Below are 10,759 nucleotides of genomic sequence, written 5' to 3'. Positions count from 1 at the left end.
GGCGTGGCTAGATTGTGGTGTCGTCTTTCTAGATCAAGATTCTAGTAATATTGTTGCAATCATGTAACAACGCAGATATAGGAAATGCTTCTAAACAAGCGTAAACAGTGTTCATTGAGTATGCAGTTGATTGTGCACAGCTGTACTGTACTCATTTCTGTTCAACACCGGTGAAAAACAGGCAGTACTCGATATATCATGTAGGTAGGAGCCAGAAGAGGTAGCTAGGTGCGTGAAACATTTAAAACTAAATCGATAAAACAATCGACTGGGCATAACTCTAATAGGCTCCAAGTCTAGTAGGACCCACGGTAGCAGGGTACGTATACTACTACTGCGCATGCGCACCTAGAAATTATATACATACTGTACTTCATGAAAATCCATGAAAACATTTCTTCTTACCTGTAGAAGACGTTAAAATCTACCGTGCAGGTAGATACAACGGTAACAAATGAACATACACACGCACAACTAGACCTCTGCTACGCATGCGCACGCAGGCCTAGCACTGCTCCTACTGGTAACTGCAAAGACCGAAACGGCAGAGAGATTAGTGTCAACTGCAGTACTATAGCCTACAAAATTATCCTGTACAAAATCTCTTGCAAGCGTAGAAACAGCGAGATCGCGCATAGCGCGGGTAACGCATGTTTTAGGATTACAAGTTTGTGAGTCTTCTCGTCAACAAAATGAAGATGCACCGTTAACTAATACAAGCATTCACCTATCTACTAGTATCTAGCTAGCATGTCAGCAAGCTCGCATGTACTCTAGCTACTCTATAGCATCTAGGATACAACATGCAGCGTCTACACTACGAGTTAGTCTAGCTAGAAGCAATACAATCGACAGTTGCATCGCACATCTTCGTCAAACCACAAAGACTGATCGCTTGGAGCGACACGCTCAAAGTGATAGCGTTTGTTCGAGTAGAAGTGATCGAGAGTTCCTCCTTCAACACGCTCCGGATCCGTCCTGTTGAAGCAGTTCACAGCGGTCATAAAATGCCTTCGCCCTTGACATACTTTACGATTAGGTATGACGACAGCGTCCGCTCTACTGCCAAGGAGGAACGTATGCGCATCACCCAAGCCGCATATCACAAAATGGTTCGTTGAACTGTGTAGACTGACAGAAGTATCGACTTCACATCGAGCGGCGGTCACTAGAAACTTTGTAGCGGCCTGTAACAAATGACATTAATATAATATCTCTGCATGGAGCATGCAGGGTGGTCTGGTCGGGAGCTGCAGGGGCACAGGCTATAAACAGGCCTTTTCAGAGATTGGGTTTTGGGCAAGTCAAACATTGTATTCGATACATCTTGCTCTCTTTACGTTACAAGTTGCATCGGTGCTGCATGTTAATTCTTACACCGCGTTCCCTCTAGCAACTTCAAAACTGACAATATTGCCAATAACTTTATACTTTACCAAAAATATTTGGTAAAGGTCTCGCCGATTTTGGTCATCTAGATCACTTTCCGCTAAACCTGAAGACTCTAGTGTAAACATTGCATGTGTCAGGAGCTTTAGCTCATTTCCCAGTCGAGTGTAATTGATAAAATATACTATACACGACCCTTGTTACGTAATTACGCTCGCCTAATACAATGTTACACAAACATTTACTTTAGTTGATTTGATGCGAAGTATCAACTGAATTGATATTAAATTTATGGCGGGCTATGTTGTGTGCTCCTAGAAAGATTTGCGTCACGGTAATGGAGGGCTACCGATATACATGCAACGTCTACAGAGCTTAGAGCATTAGCAAACAATTAGCTATAGGTATACACATGTACACAAGCAAAACGTAGACATGCATGACAGTGAACGTCATGTGTTAGCGTACTTGTTTCTCATGGATGAGGTTTCCATTCGAGTCTAGTCCCAGAAAGCCAGACATGGTCTTAATGTGGTATACGTCTTGACCAGCGCGGGTCGGAACGAATGTAACTAGAGCCGTACGGTCAACGCTTCGTTCTGTTGCCGTCTGCAACAGTGTACTTCCATTCGTCCAATAGAGAAATCGTGTTGAGCAAGTTTGATGGTCTTTCGCTCTCGTCAAGATGAACGAACGAGAACAAAACTTTCTCAGGTTGCTGTCCTCGAGATCAAGACAATTCGCATCTGTAGCCTGTAGTATCGACAATCCAAACGAACAAATTCTCAAACAATTTACGGCAAATTGCTGGCCACTTGCATGCATATACCTTAGGACGACTGCTACCTCCTTTCGATCCGATTCCTAGTGTTTTACTCAACAAACACATGACAACACATACGACGATATTCATCACAACCTACTTCGTACAAACGATCTCTTCAAAACGTTTGCTATACATGCTAGCAAGATGCTGCAGGGCGGTCTCTTATACAACTTTGAAACGACGAACACCCATAGAGCTGATGATATCCTTGTTTAGGGCCTAGACCATAGTTTGGGGGAGACTGATAAAAACAAAGAGATACCTAAACAGCGACGCCAATGTCGGAAAGCAAATATAATCAGACACCCGCTGTATGCTCTAAGCAACGTGTAGTCTGGGATGCACAAAATGGGCGGATTCGCACTAGTATACAGGTCAATTTGATAATTAGGTTACACAATAGAGAGTATACAGGTCAACAAGCTACACATGTAGTATGTATGTACACATGCAGGTCAACTTGACAAATGTCGCACGAGTAATTACGGAACCGAACCGCTCTACTCAATGTGTCTCGGCCAAAGAATACAATACATTCCAAAGCCAAACAAACCTGAGCTGCATAACCAAACTCAAATTCTAACACATGAAAACGATTTAATTAATAACATTCTACAATGCTCATGAGTAGGATATAGAAAGAGCATGAGCTAGCAATCTGGTTCACCACCTAGCTAAAGTCATTGATTTCCTCACCACGGCCCAATAGTGGTGTAAAACTGACAATATTGGTCCAGTCGACGTCGTCACCTACAGTGTATTTACCATCCCTATTGACAAATGGTAATTTAGGTGTTTCTACATGAGTTTGTAATTACTTAGTTGCACACTGGCGTGGCGTGCGTCGGAGGGCTGAGGGAAGCTAAAGTCTTGCCAATATTTGTAGGCGTGTAAAGCAGAAAAGATTATGTTTGCCTTAGGTTGCCAAACAGTCAGGACTCAGGCTCAAAGGGCATCGGAAGCAAATGTAAAGTGCACAACCTAACGCGCGTTAAGTAGGTGTGGTCATACAAAAACAAGCGAATGCTAACTACTAGTAAGACTCAGGGTGCGTTCGAATGCTAGCTCCAGTTCTAGAACTGGAACTGCCAGAACTGTTGGAACTCTTTGTAGTGTGACTGAGTATGATACTATTATTAGCTACTATGATGTCACGCGAGTGCATGAACGAGCATGCGTAGAGAGTGAGTCATTCGAGACTTATTCACCGGTTGGGGTGTATCTACTTATATAGAGTCTGTATTCTAACGTTGTGTACAAACGACTATAGTAATACGTGTCTGGTGCCTTAATACGAACCCGATAACGCTACACTCTTGCTAGCAAACAAACGCCTAGAACTGTCAGCAAGTTGAGCATGCGCAATAGACTCCGACGTCATGGTAAGCGTCTAGCTAGAGTGGCGTTTTTACTCCATTTGTTGTACAGTATATAGTCTGCTTTTTTTGAGCTGCACGCCAAGAAGGTCACTGCAATCAGCTCCAAATGTCGTTTTCTTCTGGTGTTTGCCAAGCCGCCACAAGTGTCCAACAAGAAGGCCTGTGTATCATTTATTCTGGATCCTTCGTGCAAACGAAATCCGAAAGATTTCTTGCAAATGGGATCCGAGCCGCGTGCTGATACCGACCGCTTCAACCTCTTCATCGTTAGCAATGCAACGTCTCTACGCCTAGTCTACTAGTGGCTAGTAGTTGTACGGCCGCGCTCTCTAGGGAGGTCGCCACTTGTATGCATAATGCCTTTCACTGTGTCTAAAGGCCTGTCCACACTAGACCAGAATGGATCGCGATTGGATCGCGATCCTGCTGATCGCGATCCGATCGGGGTAGCGAGCGTCCACACTGCACTTTGAAAACGATACCTCCGCGTCATTTCGATATCACGTGACTGATGACCGATGTGTACGTGTGGCTTCTTTGCTTGTGGAAAGCGCTGATACAGCGACGTAAGGTGAGCGAGAACAGAGACGTGTGAGGAGTGCTAGATGTTCCAACTACACGCGTAGCGTGCGTGAAGGTAACGCCCACTATTTCTAATCGGATTCAACCGATCGCGATCGGATCGCGATCGAAACCACCTCGAGATGTGGATCGGACGGATCGCGATCGGCGCGATCCGATTGCGATCGAGTTGCAAGTGTGGACAGCGTTGCGGTTGGATCGCGATCGAATTGCGATCGGATCGCGATCCAGTTGCCAGTGTGGACAGGCCCTGTGCATCTTCTAGTCTGGATCCTTCGTGCAAACGGGATCCGAAAAATTTCTTGCAAACGGGATCCGAGCCGCGTGCTGATACCGACCGCTTCAACCTCTTCATCGATAACAATGCAACGTCTCTACGCTTACTCGTACGGCCGCGCTCTTTACGGCGACGCGGAGGTTGCATTGCGTAATGCCTTTCATTGTGCCAAATGCACCGAAACATGTCACAGATCGCTTGCAACTATTTTTCGCAGACTCTAAAAAATAAGAGGAGGCGACAGAACAAGTTTGGAGTCGTTGCGTTGTTTCCTCGATTTACTACAAAAAGGATCCCGTTTGCACGAAACTTCGTGCAAATGGGATCCCACACGTTTTCCTCTGCAGATCGCTTTGCAACTATTTTTAACGTTTTAGCATAAGTACATTGAAACGTAATATAATATATTATTTGTAACGTAAGTACGTTATTCAATAACTCAAACGCCATTGCTACAAAATTGAAATAGAGATTAGTGACAGATTGTGTATCTACGTGAAGAGAAGCCACTTGAGATCGGTTCTACATCAAGATGAAGCAAAGAATTATTTGGTGTGTACTGAACGAAAGTCTTGTTATATTATAGAAACTATTTATGTGCAAAAATTAAATTTGAAGGCTCGAGTCATTTCAATAACAACTATCTATAGCAGTTATGGAAAACATCACAAAACTCTAGACGTACCACAAATAATGACATTGACGTAAAAACGTTACATGACCAATTGCTTTATTTATAAAATTGTAGATTGAAACAATAGTAGTCGAAAACAAATTTGTATTATAACAATTGAAAAATTTATCTAATTAAAATATTATTCTACACGATTACATAAAATTTATGAAACGTTAGTTACCTATAATATGATCATATTTAAGTATTTAAATATTTTTATTGTCTGTTATATTATATATTTATTACAAGATTTTGTAAAAATATTAGAAATATAGAAATCTGTTAACTTATTTCAAAATATTCTCGAATGATAGAGCAAAGTACATCGTTATCTGATTATATATATTTATTCACTAAACACGAATCCATAGACTTATTGAATTTTTTATATGTAATAGATAGATTTAGACGTATGTATTATCAATTTTTTTGTAATATTTTAATGAAATGGATCTAATATATTATATTGGCGTCTGGAGGGGAGTCTCGCAAAAACACCTTTGCCTCCATGATCCAAAAGTTAACCTTGACAAGAGAATTCGAATAGTGTCAGTCCTAGAGTCATTTTAGAAATGATTTCTGTGAGGCTATTGATTGTCTCAAGTTACAAGTGACTAACTAATAAAAGAAGTACGTATTGTAGTGTGCGTAAACAGCTGCAGTCTAGTTTCCGTCTTGTTCTATTTGTTCTGTTTCTCGTAATGTGTGCATATACAGAGTCAAATTGTGTAGCAGAGTACAATGGAAGATCAGACATATTAGTCTGAGTTGTTAGACATATTTACATATATACATACATACATACATACATACATACATACATACATACATACATACATATATACATAGTTTACATATGTATGACAACTACTAATCGAACGCTGTAGAACTCCCCCCCCCCCCCCCCCCGGTCAATTCCAGTTCTAGAACTATTCGAACGCTCAACAGTTAAAACTCTTCAAACTAATCTTAGTCGCTCTTCTATGACTCTATAGAAACGAAAACCATTGAAGAGGCAACTTGACGACCTCGAATTTAATTGTCACTAGATAACTAGTGAAAGCACTGTAACGCAGCACTGTGTAGTGGAACATATATTAGGTATATAATTACCTACCTCTAAACCGGAAGAATACGCTAACGGACGACTGGCAAAAGTCCATTTCTAGACTAAACACAGGCGCGGATCCAGCATTCAATTTCGTTTAGTGCCCAAGTTAATATTAATTAGATATTTGAACCTCCCCAATTTAATATTAATGAGAAATTTGAACTTGATATTGTTGCTAATATTAAATTTAAAGAAGAACAATACGACTTCATGACAACGAATACTATCAGCAAGAGCCATCCTGTGAAAATGCTTCATCAATAAGGTTTGTAAGTTCCATTCTACGAGGATGCTTCCTAGCAAAGTCATTAATGATAGCTTCATAGTCAATGTCTAAACCATAATGAAAATGCATGAGTGCGAGACCATTAAGGCGGAGTTGGCCAATGGTTGACCGTAGGTAAGTCTTTAGGTATATACTCGTACCCAAGTACCTGTCAGAAGCACTGAGTTTCCGCCCATTTGTATATCCTATAAGCCCAAGATCATATGGCGGATCGACTGCATCCAGACCATCCAGAGGAGCATGCGATGGTGCTGCAGTTCTCCTTGTCGGGCCTTCAACTTCAGTATCTGGTAAAGTGTCGTTACTTGTGTTTTGAACCTCCAACCGAGGTACTTTAAACCCGAAGAGCTCTAAACTTGACTGCCGCTTAGACATCGCCGCCAAACATCCGGGAAGAACGTCCGGGAAATGGGTGACACACCCCCTAGGGACCTTGGTGCCCGGGCACCTCGGGCCTTATGGTAGATCCGCGCCTGAAACAGCCGTGCGGCCAATGCCCTTCCGACGTCCCTGTGACCGAGCCTAGTTAATTAATATAATTATTTTGGTGTGGTGTGTTGAACGACACAGCATTTCAGTATAGGCGGTGAAGGCTGAAGCCACGCATTGTCGAAAAGTCGTTGCAGGTGAAGTGCGCATGCCCATTACACTTTTCCGGACGTCCGTGCAGCGTCACTAGCTTTGCAGTACGATTGATCGGTCCCTCCAAACTTGAGGACCACGCTCCCGGTGTCACAATATTTGTAAACTTTCATCATGCAGACGATGCTCATAAGTTAGATATCTAAGAATCACCATTTCCACATGAATGCATGTAACTCTAACTCATACAGTAACACGACACAAGAAATTCACGTACGAGTGTGTAGAGAAGACCAAATTTTTCATGGTCGGGAGATTAAATAATTTTTGCACACCGACTAATATTAACATGTTATCTCTTAGAAACGCAAAACAATAAACGCAGAGAATGGACGTAATGGACCACATGCATTAGTGGCGGGTCTATGATTTGGTAGACGAGTCACAAAACTTGACACGTGGACGTGGCATTAGAGTACTAAAATGACTGTAAACCAACAGTTACAAGACGTCGTTACAGTTAGCTCTGCATGTAAATGACTCGTACACTCGAATAATTGAACAACAGATGTGTAATCTAGACTTCTCTTTGCAACTCTCTACACTATCAATCGACTATATATAGGATTTTCAGAACTAAACTCAAAAAAAGGCTCGCTGTCGGAGAACACGTGCACGCCCACGTCCGGATACTCCGCTATACTGTATTTATACTATATGTCTTTCGCTTATAATTTCGATAAGCCAATCACAACAGACAACTATAAACCTACGACAGGTCAGGTTTCTATGATACCGTATGATCTAAACTACAAAAGACTTTATCACTATTTTTTTAATTAAGTGCACGTTACATCGCACATCTTCGCACATCTTCGTCAAACCACGACGGCTGATCCTTTGGAGCGACAAGCTCGAAGTGATAGCGTCTGTCCAAATAAAAGTGATCGAGAGTTCCTCCTGCGACTCTCTTTGACGTGTTCACGGCCGATATAAATTGCTTTCGCCCTCGACATACTTTAAAATTATTACGTATTACGACAGGGTCCGCACCACTGCCGGGAAAAGCAAGCAAGAAAGCACGCTTACTCCTCTCGCGATGACCGCATATCACTAGCTTGCAACGTTTTGCTGAACGGTCTACGTTGAGAATAGTATCCTTCTCACACCGAGCGGCGGTCACTAGAAAGCGTGTAGTACACTGCAACAATGACAATAAATATTAATTAAATATAAATGGCCTCTACAAATTCTATGGCTGCACGTACATATTGTTCATGTCCATGCATGACCAGGGTTTTATATAGGCATCTTTATATTACTGAATTCCCTCCAAGATATGAACTACAATTATACGTCACTATAGGAAAGTCGATAGCAACAATACTGCAGTAGATGCATGGCATGCTAGAGTCAGAAAAAGATGAGTACACGCTGCTTGTATGGTCATCTACTAGTGTGTCTAGATCAACAACTGCGTGCCATTGAAATTGACTATTTCGATCAGGATATTCGATTTCTATTGCTTCAAGTTCCCTCAGTCAGACGATTCCAAAGTTTTGTCTGATATCGGAATACACGGTGATCGACCCAATTTATATCAATACAAAGAGTGGGCGTTGCCTTACCATTTTCAAAAATTCCCTACCAATCTGAAATTATTATATAGAACCCGGATAACAGTGCATACATGCACGAATGTTACTCTTTACTATCATAGAGTAACTAACGTACTTGAGTCTCGCTGATGAGATTTCCACTCGAGTCGAGTCCAAGAAATCCAGACATGGTCTTAATGTAGTACGTGTCGTTACCTCTGTGGGTAAAATGTAAGACAACTAAAGCTGTACGGGCAACGCTTCCTTCTGTTGCCGTCTCTATCAGTGTTCTGCTATTCGTTCCCCTCCAATGGAGAAATGGCGTTGAGCAAGTTTGGTTGCTTTTTGCTCCCGTCAAGATGGACGATCGAAAACAAAAAGTATTCACATTTTCGTCGTCACGACCACAACAACTCGTATTCGTAGCCTATAATTCAAGCCAAACGCAAAAATTTCAAAAAATTATTCAAACTTTAATGTGCCAGTAACCTAAATACCTTAGAAGAATGGGTGACGCTCCTCAATGCGATTCCTAGCATTTCACTCAACATGAACGTGACAATACAAACGAAGATGTTGCTGGTTAGCATCACAACCTCTATGCTTAGCACAAACAATTCTCTCCAAAAAATTTGTGCTCTACAATGTGATACTAAGATGCTAGTAAACAAGCTTTTATATACAACTTTTGGAAACGACCAACACCCATAGACCCGTGAGGTCATCCCTGTGGAATCCAAGGAAAAATCAAAAGAAAGGCATCGACGCCATTGCTGAGACAAACCAGAACCAGCTGTCGGTGGTAAGCTGCACGTAACGCACAGTTTCACATATTTTTACCCCCCAAACCAAAAGATTAAAGAATGCACAACCTCTTCATATCAGAGACGTATACACGCACTTTCACCAGCACACCCATACCCACACCCATTTCTACAAGGGCGGCGTAAACAAATTAATTGGCCCAACACCATTTGCATCATGCATGTGGCATGCTTCAAAAAGCGGTAAAGGCTGCAGTATCCGCTTCGCCGCCTTTGATTCTAGAGTCATACGTACGTATACATACAGAGCCATGCCAAAGGTCACATTCCATATCCTCACCCACACAACTCACGCCAAAACAAACGTTTCTATAGAAACACGTAGATGTTTCTATACCAAGAGAGAGGTAGCTAGTCCATAGCCAGACAGGTGTCATAGGGAATTTGACATCCCCTGTTTGTTGCATCCCCCGAGCCGTATTCACTAGGGAATTTGGTATCCCCGAGCCATATTCTCTGAGGGTCTGAGGCACCCCTCTTGGCATCCCTTGGGGAATTTTGTGTCCTCTATCCATCATGTAGGTAAATGATCAGTCGGCCGACGAACTACCGGTGCACTTCCAAGAACTAATTGTGCGACGATGCTAGACGATCATGTGCCACTATGCTGCAGAGTTCACGAACTTTCGGTGATGTCATTGTTTTTAGTACGAAACACCGACTAGCCCATGCCATGCACAAGTTCTCGTGCAAGATAAATCCAGTGCCGTCTAGCTGTCTCTACGTCTGGATTGTTCCTCATCACGAACTACCAAAATAGTCACTAAATTTCCAGTAAAAAATTAGTGTATTTAATTGAATTAAACTAAAGACACCTTATCACCCAACCTTGTGTTCACAAGATAACAGAGTTAATAATCTTTCTAGCAAGGATATAATTAACAACGTTTTGACACTAACCTCATGCTAAAGGTAATTTCAATTCTCTCAAAGATTGAATTTGTCATCCATAATTAAACATTCAGTGCTTTTGAAATCTATTACTTGCTAATTGAAAGAAACTGAAATTGTCATAAAGCTGTTTTGTAACTAATAGTTCAGTTGTATTGACCAAAAGTCTTTGTCCTCTCATAGGTGTTCACTAGACACAAAGCAGTGTTAACTTTAATTAAGTAAACAAAGTGGCTAAACATCCACTGACTGACCACATGGAATAGACATTTTCACAACAATAACTTTACTTACTAGCTAGCCTACAGACATTTGTTATCTAAGTCTTCCAATAGCAC

The sequence above is a fragment of the Corticium candelabrum genome, chromosome 7 (assembly GCF_963422355.1).
Source record: "Corticium candelabrum chromosome 7, ooCorCand1.1, whole genome shotgun sequence".
Classification (NCBI taxonomy): Eukaryota; Metazoa; Porifera; class Homoscleromorpha; order Homosclerophorida; family Plakinidae; genus Corticium; species Corticium candelabrum.
This window is presented reverse-complemented; position numbering follows the sequence as displayed.